Raw genomic sequence first — 14,375 nt, 5'->3', positions numbered from 1 at the left:
CCATGATTTCCAGAGTTACTTCCTCTTTCAGTCGTTTTGCCCCTACTTTGTGCATTCAAAACACTTCCTGATGTAGATCCACCTGAGGATTTCCTACGAGTTTCCTCACTCAAAACAACACCGATCACATCATCATATTTTAGGGTTCTAGATCTACGAACAAAATTACTCACCGCCATTACCAAGCCATTCTAGCTTTCAGGCAAAGAACACAAAATCAAGAGAGCCCTAATTTCTTCATCAAAATTGATACCCACAGAAGATAACTGACTAGTAATAGTATTAAACTCATTTAAATGATCTGCAACAGATCCACCTTCTGCCATTTTCATATTAAATAAACGCTTCATGAGAAATACCTTGTTTGAAGTGGAGGGCTTTTCATACAGTGTCGATAGGGTTTTCATCAAATATTCTGTCGTCTTTGCTTTTGTAATATTAAATGCCACTGATACTGCCAAGCATAACTGAATGCTTCCAAGTGCCTTTCTGTCCAAAAGATCCCATTCAACCTCTGACATAGTTCCTTGATTCTTGGCTTTTCCTTCCAACGACTTCCATAAATCCTTCTGATATAGATATTCTTCCATTTGCATCTTCCATAACTAGAAGTTCTGCCCATTAAACCTGTCAACCCTCAACTTTCCCTCATCTGTCATCACTCCAACTCAACCGTGAGACACCCACTTAACCGTGAGACTTTCCTACAAAGGATAACTAAAAGACAACCTTGCTGTGATACCACTTGTTAGGATAAACCACAGACATAAATAAAACTACATGCAAATATAACTAATAACAGAAAATAATAGATCACATAGAAATGAACACAAGGCACCAAGATTTAATGTGGTTCACCCAATCCCTGGGCTATGTCCACCAAAATAGCAAGTCCAATCTTATTACAATCCAGTGATTACAACCTCATTACAATCTGTAATCCCTTACAGCTCCATACTGCCGCAAAAAGGAATTTTGCATCACAACATAATGAAAAATACCCAACCCTAAACCATTTTATACAAGTATTAAACCGCTTTAGGGTTATAAAATGTTGGCCATAATATGTCAGCCATGGCCCAAATTTTCTTTTTGAGGTGATGCCCCGAACCCCACTATTTATGAAGTATGTACAGTACTTTCCCGATCAGTAACCATAATCTAACAATCTCCCACTTGGGGACTGATCAAGCTCCACACTAAACAACAAATTCGGCTTTCCTACACCTGAAGAGTCAAAGCCTCTAATGGAAAAATTGTTAGATATTGTTGAAAAGGGTAATAATGAAGACTTGTACACAAATGCTAAACTTTTAGAATGGTCTGAAAGGAAGTTTCAAGGAAAAGTAAATGAAAATATATTTGGTGACATAACACTTACTCAAGTTGCATTAACAACCAAGCTTTAAGATGTGAAGAAGGTACTTGAGAATTCTTCTCACTGTACACCAAACTATGTGATCTGGCACTCTTTAACTAAGACATCAGACATAGTATTTTGAGCTTGGAGAGGAATCTAAATATTTCAAGTATGTAGCTACCTAAGAACCTAGCTCAGAGTAAGAAGCATTTCCATACATTGTTTCAATCACAGAGTCAATTAGGTATGTTAACAATAGAAGAGGCTAATATAAGAGCCAAATTGACAAATATTTAGGCCTCTCTCACCCCCAACATGGATATTCTCCATAAAGAATTAGGCTATGTAGACACTTTGTTAAAGAAAGATCCCAATCTTTCTACACTAGATGGCCTAGTACACCTTGTAGTAGAGCTAGCCATCCAACTCAAGTCATTGAATTTTGCATGTGACAATTAGGATGCAGCTCTAAAAATAATCATGGAAGTCCATAAATCATTTTTGGACAAATACACTATAACTGTATAGCCCCTTTGACATAAGTATCAAAATGAGGGAGATAGATTAAAAGGGGGGAGTAAATATGCAAGAAGAAAGGGGAAGAATAATAAAAGGGCGAGAGACACAAATGAGAATAATGAAAGGGAGAGATGAATAAAGAAAAAGGGGAAGCATGAACAAAAGAGAGAGTTCAAATTTTGACCCTAGTGATATACATTTTTGAGAAATACAATGCAAAGATAGAAATAGAGTAGAGCATATTTTAGCTAAGGTAGAGCATGAAGAGTATAAGTGCATTGAATTCAAAGAGTATCAATCAATAGAGAGAAATTTACTCAAAATGAAGAACAAATTTTGGATACAAAACATACACATTAACTCAGGGGGAGTTAGGCATTTTGAGGTACATCGGTTATTGCACAATTTTGAAATTTAGAACTTTTGTATATAAGTTGAGTCATGGATATGTTATACTTGAGAAGATTAGATTGATTATTTGTATTCAAGTATTTTTGACACTCATGTCAAAGGGGGAGATTGTTGATCTTAGATTGGTTCTAACAATTGAGTGTCAACACACTTAACTCATTTACTTAGTTCATGCCAAACTAGTAATGCATGCTGGGTATAACATGTAAATATTAGACCATGTTGAGTTGAAATGTGTGCCAAGCCACTCATGTGCTGAGTCACTCAAGTTCCAAGTAGATAGACCATGTCGAGTGATTCAAGTGCCAAGTGAATAGTAGATGATGAGTAGTTCAGATGCCGAGTAAGAAGCATAATTACATTATATGCTAAGCATCAGTAACTACATATGCTAAGTAGCATAGATTGGACATATTTGTTTGTTAAGGCACAAATAACTATGTAAACCATTTTTTGCATTTCGATTCTTTAAAGATAAGGAAAAATCTACATGTAGATTTCCTATGCAATTACATGTAGCCAATCAAAAAATAGGAAGGATTAAGTGGAAAAATGGATGAATCTCAGTCGTAGATTCATACCTAACCCTAAGTCTTCTAGTCTTCTTAAGGAGGAAAAAAACCCAAAACTTCATATGATTGTGTAAGTGATTAAAAAAGTATAATAGAGAAGTTTGCATGCACAAATAGAGCATTCATGGAGACTTAGAAGTTATAGAGTGAATTACATAATCAGTTTGAGAAGAAAAAAGGATAGAGGATACAACATCGATACATCAGATCATGAAGGATTAATTAGAGATTGGATAGAGGTGATCTATTATTAGGCAAGAAAAATCCAACAACAATATCTATGCTGAGACATTTTGACAGGTGATTTCAGTTAAATCTCCTAGGAAAAGTAATCCTAAATAGGCTTTACTAAATCCTTTAATAGGGTGGCATTCCACGTGAATGACCAAAAGTCCTCTAACCAGAAATACTTCTAATAGGGTGTTGCAATCCTCTAACAAGGTGGGACTTAACAGTCTTTGTAAGCCTTTAACAAGATAGGCCTTTCATAGGGTAGATTATGATTCATGGTCAAACCATTGTAACCTTAATTGGCTACATTTTATTGCTATGCTAGTAGTGAAGATTGTGGGTGTCATCCCTACTCCAACTTTACGTTCTCTTTTGGAGGGTTTCTAGGTAATCATATATGGTATCAAGTGTGTGTGTTTAATTGCTTACATTTTTAGATGCATTTACTTTACATGTTATTTCAATATGTTAATACATGTGATGCATGGATGGTGAAAGTTTTATGGATTCAAGTTTAAACTCCTGATTTACACACCCCCCACCCCTCTCAAGTTTATCTTTTCCAATTGTAATTCCAACATCTAGTACCTTCAAGCTATTCCTCTTAAGTAGATGGCTCTGATACCAATTACTAGGATTCTTTAGAATAACTGAGAGGGGGGGGTGGGTTGTATTAGTTATCCAAGGTCCAGGTGTAGAAATAAAACTTTTCACAGCTTAGTAAACCCATATCCATAAAAGATATTCATGCATGCATCCATTAGATCATACAATCACTTAAACTTTGTAGGTTACTATCAAATTTATTTTGCAAAAATGTAAGCATGAAACATACTAGATTCAATAACACATTTGGCACAATGATTCTATGTGGAACCCAATTTGGGAAAAACCACCAATAACATGCTACTCATTCTCACTCTTCTAAAGTGATGCCCAGTGAAAGGCCAACCCTGTTAAAGGCTACAATGTACATTATTAAATGTGACCTAGTTAGATGATTTCAATCACCCTATTAGGAGCGAGTTTTGTTAGAGGAATTTAGGTCATTCACTTTGAATGTCACCCAGTTAAAGGATTTTTAAAACGACTGTTAGGTCAACCTTAATCCAAAGGATTTACCCTAGACTAGTACAATGATTAGAAAGTAATAGTAAGGCTTGATCTAATAAAAACTTACAACTCACTTGAAAATTACAAATCTTTTACTTAGTCCTCTATTCTGCTTTGCTTTCACACACTTCAACTCTAATAGCTTGTTCACCCTTCAGGCATCCATACTCTTAAGCCTTCTTGCTTTGCCTTCCAATAATAGTCTCTTCTATTTGGTCTCTGAATGAAGCAATACCTTATACCTCTTGTCTAACCAATCATCTCTATAAATATAAAATTAAGATATTTTTCCATTCATCCTCTATTGTCCATTTTAAGGTTAAGTAGGATTAGATAGGATTCAATGAATCTACCCATATTTTCATTTAGTCCCTTCTAGAAAATTCTTCATTAATCCTCTTTGAATTTGCCTAAAAATGGTTCACCATGAATTCTATGCCACCAACTCGTCATATTATCTTCCACACGCTTCAAAAAAATCAACAAAATAAAATAGTCAGCTCAGATTTGTCAAATCCATGATTTAACGTGAATACTGGAACTCAACATCAATTTGTTGTCACTAAGATTCCATACCATTCTTCCACTCTTTATCCACTAGATAACTCGGCAAACACTAAAGTTTATTGGTGCTCGACATCAACTAAACTTTACTCGACTTATATTGTATCACTCAGCATACACTAAACTTTGACTTTGCTTAGCTCCAAATGATTTGCTGCTCATTTTGCACTAACATTTCTTGGCACCTACTATCTACTTGGTCAAGCTTGGCAGACACAATTCTTCTTACTTTTTCTATTGAACTTAATTAGTGTATCCAACCTTTGCAACCTTAAGTAGATAATCAATGCACTATATCATCACTATCTTAATTGATCTTTGTACTTCTTTTTCATACCATAACTCAACCTTTCCTCTAGGTGCTTATGTTATCTCATTTGATCAAAACCTCCTCATCAATCAAAAAAATTATAGTACTCAAATAAACTAAACAATTGTCTTACTAGCAGATGGCAGGTTTGAAATCACTAACAAAACAATGATTGAAACAAATTCTCATACTTGTATCAATCTATTTTCAAAATAGAGATATTCAATAGTATTGTGACAACATCCTACTAAGCTTTAGAATCTAAAGAGGGACCAGTAAAGGAAAATCCATAGACATAAACTTGTGAATCTTTGTCCCATGTTTTACCAGAAGGGATAAATACTTATGAAGAAAAATTTAACCTCTTTCGATCCCTGAAAGACTAAAGACTCTATAAAAATGAACTCTATGAGAATTTTACATTGTGGGGCGGGGTGGGGGTGGTGAATAATTACCTTAACAAATATTTCATTCCCATTAAGATACTTTCTGATTTGATGCATATAGATCTTCTTTGGAGAAATTAATATCAAGGATGTTGATATACATATAAGTGTTTATTATTCTATAATACATTATAGTCTCTCTGTCATTTGCATTTTTACTTTTACTATATGAGTTATTTTCCTTGATATTTTCTTTTCTATCTAAAGTTGATCTTGTAGGAAAAGAAGAATGGTACATTAGGCATCTTATGATAGTAGCTTCAAAGAAATTGTGATCAGACTGGATAAAGTGAGTCTCTTGAAGAAAATATCTACATGAAGAGGGAGTATAACACTTCTTCAAAGACAACACAGGGGCTTAGAAGATTGATACTTAGAGGGAGTCTAGAAATACAACATGATTTTTATGGGCCTACTTCTATGTACATCATAAGGAAGTAATGACTTGTCACTAGAAAATTGGAAGATTGATATCAGATTTAGAGGTAGTTCGATAAATATCCTTTGGCGAAGAGAACCTCTAAGGGATTAACTACAAGACCTAACTTCCCATGCTCATTGTTTAGAGGGAGAATTTTGATTTTCAATCCCTTATGAATGACATATTATCTATGAGGGAGAAGTACTAAGTGAAATTCCTTTTAATTCTTTCTTCTCTATGAGAGAGAAGCTAAGGTGAAAGCCTTTGTTCCACCCTCTGACTTGATTCATGGTGGTTGCTATTTTCATATATATATATATATATATATATATATATATATATATATATATATATATATATATATATATATATGTATGTATGTATGTATGTATGTATGTATGTATGTATGTATGTATGTATGGAGGGTTTCTATTGTAAGGTGATGATCTTATCAATAGCTTGACTTATTATCATGATCTTGTCTTAGAGTGCTAGATGTGTACTCTAAAATGTGCACTTCTCTAAGTCCTTCAATCCAAGGTCATCTCATAGATTGAGAACCTCAAATGCTGACATAGAGCTCCCTAGTCATAGAGTGCAAGGAGGAATGTATAAGTGTTGAATTAGCTCTCAGCTTGAGCTATAGGAGCATGCCCCTTTCTAGTAAACCATGAAATGAGAGTTTCTTAAGAAAGAACAAAAATTTAGATGCCAATAATTCCTTAAGTATGCAATGCAAATTACTCTAAAACTAGAAAAAATAAGTGTTACAACCTTCCTAATTAAGCTAGATCCATTAACTATAGGGAAAAAAGAATCTAAACTAGATGTAAATGAGTCTAAACTAACATGAAGATGCAAGAATGAGAGAAGAAGTAGACTAGAAGATATAAATTCTCTTCAAATATTCAAGGTAGTGATGATTACATAAATGGTGTCTCAAAACCTGTAGCATAAACTTAAGAGAGTGAAGATCCCTTTTTGAGAGAAAGAGAGCCCTCCTTTTAAAGATGAATAGATGATGGACATTAAAGTCCAAGGGGTAAGATCAGGGGTGGAGATTGGTCAGGAAGTGAGTCTGTGTGTCATATTTATCATTTCTTTATTGAACACTTTCAATATTCAATATTAAAATGAGCACTCATGGATCCACTTCACATTCCATTATGACACTTTCCATTCCATGGTGACACTTCACATTCCATTATGACACTTTCCATTCCATTATGACATTCTTCATTTCATGGTGACACCTCAAATTCCATTATGACATCATGATTATTAAACCAATTTCCTTGATCCAAATGTGATTCAACTATGAATATTAAATCAACTTCCTTGATCCAAATGTGACTCCATCATGGATATTAAATGAATTAGAGAATTTCCAAATATTTAAGAGATAAATACCCTTTTTAACTTTATTTGGAATTAATATTCATGTGTATTTTCTAAATGGGTTCAAGTAATTGAATTAAATGAGAATTCTTAACATTTGAATTAATTCAAATGTCTAACATTCTATAGATAAAAATGAGTGATTAGGGAGCATGAGCTAGACAAAATTTGATGGTTATCTTATTTTTTTTTATTTTCAAGATTAATAAAAGCAATGAATTTAGCAATTTAATATTGTGAGGTCAATTTTGGGTGATTACATTTGCCCCTCTTTGACTAATGTGTGATTGATATGGGAACACATGTGGTCAAAGAATAGAAAGAACTAAACAGGCAATTGATAAGTAGATGTTACTCTTTAATCCACGTGCGATCGATATTTGAACACATCAAATCATAGAGTAAAAGAGCTACACAGATAGCAAGTAGATAGAAAGCTATTCTTCATCTAATGTGTGGTCGATGTGAGAACAAATTAAGTCAAATGAAGAATCCATGATAGAAAATAGATAGATTCAACTTCAAAGAATGAAGTCATACTCTAACTAATGTGTGATTGATATGGGAACAAATGCAATCAAAGAATAGAGAGATCAGTAGATACTCTACCTCCATTTAATGAAGTATAGAGAGATATAGAAAGTAGTAAGTTCTTAGAATGATAGCAATATTCTTGAGTACTAGTAGATAACTAAAAAAAGTAAATGGAAATGGTCAAGAATATGCCCTTGAAAGACAAGATGTTGCCAAGCATAGTGATGATAGATTATGTCAAGATTATGTCTTCCCCCTTGGGATCAGAATTGAAATGATATAGAGGAGGTGTAGAGACTAGCGAGATATGAACAAATAAAGAAAAATCTAAGATAGATAAGTCAATATAGATCAAGAGCCATCATTAATGAAATGAAGATAGAAATGATGTAGAAATGAAGAAAATGCCCCAATGATATATTAGTCTCAATTGAGTCAACTAATCGCATAGGATAAAATGAATTTTAAAATGCAATTTTGACCTTTAATTAAACTTGAATTTCAATTTCTATCCTAAAAATGGATCTGAGATGATTTTAGATTAGGGTGTAAGTTTTATGGGATTAACCACTTGTGATAACAGAAAGTGAAAGTGACTGAAAGACTTGAAGAGTGAAAGACATGAGGACAAAGATAGATGTAGTTAGCTGACATGTCTATGAAAGGTATTGAAGGTCATTGAAGAGATTTATGAAGAGCTTTCTAAAAGTGGAGTTATGGTCAACCCACAAGAGAAAACACAACAAGATCTTGAAATGGTGGAAGTGAGAGTGGGAGAATGGGTTGATGATGAAAGTCTGATAGAGGGGAAATGGGTGATGAGGCAATGGAAGAGGACAAAGCAAGGCCATCAAGAGTCAAGTGGATCTCATCAAGGTATTCATGGAGGCAATCTAGAAGCAATAGAGGCAAGTCAAGTAGAACTATCGGTCCAAAGTTGAGTGGAGTCTAATGTGGATGATCCTACCTTACTCCAACTCTTAGTTAAAAGTGTGATGCAATTTATTGAGAAGCTTTCTAGGTGGAAGCTTTTTAGGAGACTATGATAAAGATCAATGATGTGGCATATGGCTCACAAGAATAATTGAATTATAGCAATGCAAGGCTTACCCAATATCAAAACTAGATAAACATAGTAAAGCATGAGTGAGAGTCTTGGAGGCTAGAAATGATTAATTATCAATGCAAGCAAGATCATGCAGAATAGGAAAGAACTCTTCCTGGGGTAGAGAGATTGTGAACTGAGATGAAGAAGGTGATAGAGACATCCACTAGGTATGCACAATAGGCTGTGTATTACTTGGGATTATATCATCGAGTTGTGCCATTGGAGAAAAAAAGAGGAGATATGTTCTCCAATATGCAGTTCATGAACCGAATAAATAACTTGTTATGTCATGGCAATATCCCTATCTCGATGGAAATAGTTTGGTTTGGTAGGAGGGTGACTCTAGGGGCACTTTCATTAGTAGATGTTCAAGGGAAAAGGCCTCCTCCTAGGGTTCCAAATGTGCCTCCTCCACAAGGAGGGCTGAAATGAATGTCTACATGTTTCTCTTTGATATGTTTTGATGGAACACTATTTGTGGAACGTTGTGTGTGATAATAAAGTTATGTTTTGTTTTCTCAATATTGTCCCCCCTTTAGCATGTGTTGTTTTTTTGAGAATTTTGAGATGTATGAATGAAAAGCTTCTATCTTAGTTGTTGAAATGTGCTCTAGGATATATCCATACAAGTTTGAAAGTAATACATGAACATCCTAGTCATTCCATTATCCCATTGATTCTGTTGGTTGCTGCCAAGTTACAACAATTGCTGAGTGCCAATAAATTTATAGTCATTTCCAAGTTGAAGTTATCCCATGTCATGTTAACATATTGGTTAGTGTGTTATCCCATTTATTCTTCTAGTATCAACTAAGTGATCTTTCAATTGCCAAGTTGGTCAGTTGTAGTGTTAGCCAAGTTGCAATGTTTGCTAAGTTGTAATGTGTTCCTTCATGTGCCAAGTGTTCTTGTTGGTGCCGAGTAATCCTGTATGTGTTAAGTGCCCATTTTTTTTTTTGTGTCTTGTTCTAGTTTGGGCTGACCTGGCACGTATTTAATTTCATGATGGGTATTTAATATTTGTTGAGAGTCAACTTGTGGCTTAGTTATGCATTTAATGTAAGGGTTTGTTTATTTGGTAATTTGTAATAGGTCAACTTGTGGTCATGCAAGTATTTAAAGGGGTCTTAGGTAGAGTCTTAGTCATTATTATTCGATGATGGATTATTGTGCAAGCATGGAGATGTAGATCATAAGTTTGGGAGTGTGGAGTCTTAGCATGGAGAAGCTTGATGATAGATGTTTGCATTTGAGTTTGAAGATTTGTTCTTCTTCGAAATATGTTTTCTTCTTTTTAATGGTTGTAACTCGAAAGGTCATACAACTAGGCATGTTGGATGTAAACTTATTGATTTGAATATATGAAATATTGTCTCTTTGGATCTAAATCTTGTTCCTCTTATTTATTTTCTATTGTGTGTTTGTTTGTTAGTTTTTGGACCACCTCATTTTGGGGTATATCTGGATCAGTGCTACATCATTTGGTATTAGAGCTCAGTTTTTCCTGAGTGTGCAAGTTGATTGCTTAAGTGTGAGGTAGTTTGTACCAAGACCTTGGTTGGGAAAAGTTTATCAGAGTAGGGTTTTGATTTCAAAAGTCCTAGCTTGTTGGCGATTTGGTGTAGGGTTGTAGATCCGTGGATTTGGCTTGCACTTGGAAAAGACTTGTCATTCGATCATTGTTTATGAAATGATGGCTTGTGGAAGGAGAGATGCGGGTAAAAGCACAAACCTGTATCACCCTTTTTTAAAGGAAAAGGCTAACAAAGTATAATTGTCCACCTTCAATGATATAAAACTAGTATTATTATTTAAAATTTAAAAATGATGTAAACTAATGAAATGTGGAGAAATTGATCAAGTTTAGGATTATAATTTTTAACAATTATTTGGAATAAGAATTGATATATTTTCATAATTTTTATAAAAAAAATTTTAGCTATTAAAAATGCTGAAAATTAGGGGTCTAGTTCCCACCACAAAACTATATGGAAATAAACTTATTTCCCTTTGATCTCAAACTATGTTATAGATAACATATATATGTAGAACATTCAAAAATAAAAATTGGCTTTACACTTATATTTTCTCTTTTATAATGATTCAAATTTCAACTTGCCTGAAATCGATAGTTTTCATCTCCCACCACATTTTTCAAAAAAAATATATTTTGACCAGAATACAAATTATACATTCTAGAAGAGGACTCTCTCCTCTAGAACATCATATAAGTTTCAATTTTTTTTGATATGATTTAATATTTTTTCTTTCTCAAAATTGACATCTTTTTGAGTGTTAAAATAGGTGCTTGTAGATTTTTTAAATTATAATATACTATATCTAATTAAAACACTATAAACTCTATATGATAATATTCTTGACTTTGAGCTCTATAAAATGGTGTTTATAAGTTATTAAAAAAAATCATAAAAAATAGTAACAGTTATTGAAATGCCAATTTTCTGAAATAATTATATTTCTTTAGTAATTTGATACAAACTAGTATTAAACATGCATTTAATAGACATTTCCAATTGGAAAAGTGTGAGACCATATATAAATTATCTAGAATGAATTTATCTAGATCATATGTTTGAACAAAATTGATCTTTAGATAGATATACTCAAATTCAGTCATTCTAATCGGTCACCCTGAAAGGTGACACAATTTTGTACTTTTACCCATGCAGATCCATAATTATTCGACATGTTGAGGAAACTTGCAACTAGAGTTGAAGCTACTGAGTTAGCACAAGATTGTGTAAGACATCTTGATGATGTTGAGAGCAATGCGTATGATTCTTTTTGGGATGATTTACATGAAAGAATTGATGATCAGGAAGAGTCTAATTTGAGTTGGCACTTGAGAATTAGAAAGAAGGTTGTTTGGCTGGTTAAAAAGATTATGAAGAGAAGAAGACAAATCATGGAAGTGCATGATGATTTTACTAAAATGGATGAAGTATCTTTTGGTTTTCATGAGTAGATGGATGAATTTGACATGAAAATTGTAGAGCATCTTGTTCTGCGCAATGAGGTTGTTGAAGAGGAGAGTTTCACTTATGTTGGTAAGGATTTGGATGTTGTTATTCAAGATGATGTTAATGTTGAAATGAATGTGATTGAGGACTTATCTATTGCTTTCGTTGCTAATCTAGAGTTATATCTTCATCTATTATGGATTTTTTTCATGGCAAGAAGATGGATTTACTTGTTGGTAATATGGTTGAGGGTTTTAGAAATGTTATTGATGTAGATTTACATGATATTGTTGTTGTTGATATGGATCTGAACTTATATGTTGCTATTGAGATGCTAAAGGATATAGATGTTGTTACTAATGTGGATTTTGATGATTTTTCTAATCTATATGTTGCTGAAGAAGTGAATATACATATTGTTGGTGCTATAGATTTATATGTTGCTACTATTATGGATCTGAGGTCATATGTTGTTGCTGTTTAGGTTTGTGATTTGGATATTGTTGTTGATCTAGTTTTCATGTATGAGAATGATGTTATGGATGATTCTAATGATAAGTTTTAGATGGAGAATTATAATTTTTAGTTGAGTGAGTGTGTTGATTGGTTGGATGAGATTTTAATTTTTGAATGGATGAAGCATAGATGGTTGATTTTTAGATTGGATCTCTTTTCTTTGATGGAGTGGAAGCCTTTTGTGAAGATGAAGTTGAGTGAAGAATTTTCTTTTAGAATCAAAATGTGGGATACATTGTTCTACTTACATGGGGAGCCTATTAACGTAGGAGCATCTAAGGTCTTTTCTATTTACCCCAGTAGTCTAATGCAGGAGCATCCTGGCTATCATGTTATTCTACTAATTCTGTTGGTTGTTGCTAAGTTACAACAATTGACGAGTGCCAATAAATTTTTAGTCATTACCAAATTGAAGTTATCCCATGCCATGTTAACATACTGGTTAGCATGTTATCCCATTTATTCTACCATTATTGATCGAGTGATCTTTCAAGTGCCGAGTTGGTAGGTTGTTAGCCGAGCATGCAGTGTTTGTCAAGTTGCACTGTTTGTTGAGTTGTAATGTGTTCCTTCATGTGTCAGTTGTTCATTCATGTTCCAAGTGTTCCTATTGGTGCCGAGTAATCTTATATGATTTGAGTGCTAGTACTTTTTTTCTGTGTTTGGTTTCAATTTGGGCTGACTTGATGCATATTTAATTTCATGATGGGTATTTAATATTTGTTGAGAGCCGACTTGTGGCTTGGTTATGCATTTAATGTAAATGTTTTTTTATTTGGTAATTTGTAATAGGCTAACTTGTGGTCATGCAAGTATTTAAAGGGGTCTTGGGTAGAGTCTTAGGCATTATTATTTGATGATGGATTATTGTGCAAGCATGGAGATGTAGATCATAAGTTTGGGAGTGTAGAGTCTTAGTGTGGAGAAGCTTGAAGATAGAAGTTTGCATTTGAGTTTGAAGATTTTTTCTTCTTTGAAATATGTTTTATTCTTTTTAATGGTCATAACTTAGAATGCCATACAATTGGAAATGTTGGATGTAAACTTCTTGATTCAAATATATGAAATATTGTCTCTCTAGATCTGAGTCTCATTCCTGTTGTTCATTTTTTGCTATGTGTTTGTTTGCTATTTTTTGGATCACCTCATTTTGGGGTACATCCAGATTAGCACTTCATTAGAAAGTGTACTTTTATGTGGCAATCCAATCTAAGCATTGAAGACATGTAAGTCAAGATGACTTAATTGATTAGACTTCCTAGTTTTAATATAGAAAGATTACATCTATATGAAGGCATAAGTGCTAGGATAACCCCCAAGTGTGGTCTTGCAAAAAAAGACAAGGGTAATACACTATGAGTCTAAGGTGTTGAGTAGGACAAGCACAAGTTCTCTAAATGCCTTAGCCTAATAATATATACCCACAAGTAAAAAGAAAATAAAAACATGTCCCATGCCCCTAGTCTTCTAGTCCAAGACATCCTCAAAAGACTATTAGGGAAGGAACACTCAACAACATAAATTGTCATAGACAACAAAAAAAGAAGGTAAAGTTCATCATAATTCAACTAGTTTAATGTTTAAGTGCACGTGTCTATGTCTCATGACCATTGCTTCAAGACTTGAAACTAGTATTAAGAAATATCGCAACATCATGGATTGTAGGTAGAAGATCTTAGAAGTGTTGATAAATTCTTGGTGTTTAAGGGGTATTGTTGACAAATACTATTTTTGTAGGTGAATTAGTAGAGAGACCTTTAATGCACTTGAAAATCCTAATAAGCTAAGTAGCCATGCCCTCAAGATGAGGAAAAGAGACAATTCCAAACTAGGAAATTTGGTGGATGAGTGAAGATAAGTGAGGCTAGTAAATATAGGTGTAGGGGTCTCA

Source organism: Cupressus sempervirens, chromosome 7 (assembly GCF_028749045.1).
Source record: "Cupressus sempervirens isolate cs-2001-9-10 chromosome 7, ASM2874904v1, whole genome shotgun sequence".
Classification (NCBI taxonomy): domain Eukaryota; kingdom Viridiplantae; phylum Streptophyta; class Pinopsida; order Cupressales; family Cupressaceae; genus Cupressus; species Cupressus sempervirens.
Note: the sequence above shows the minus strand (reverse complement) of the source record.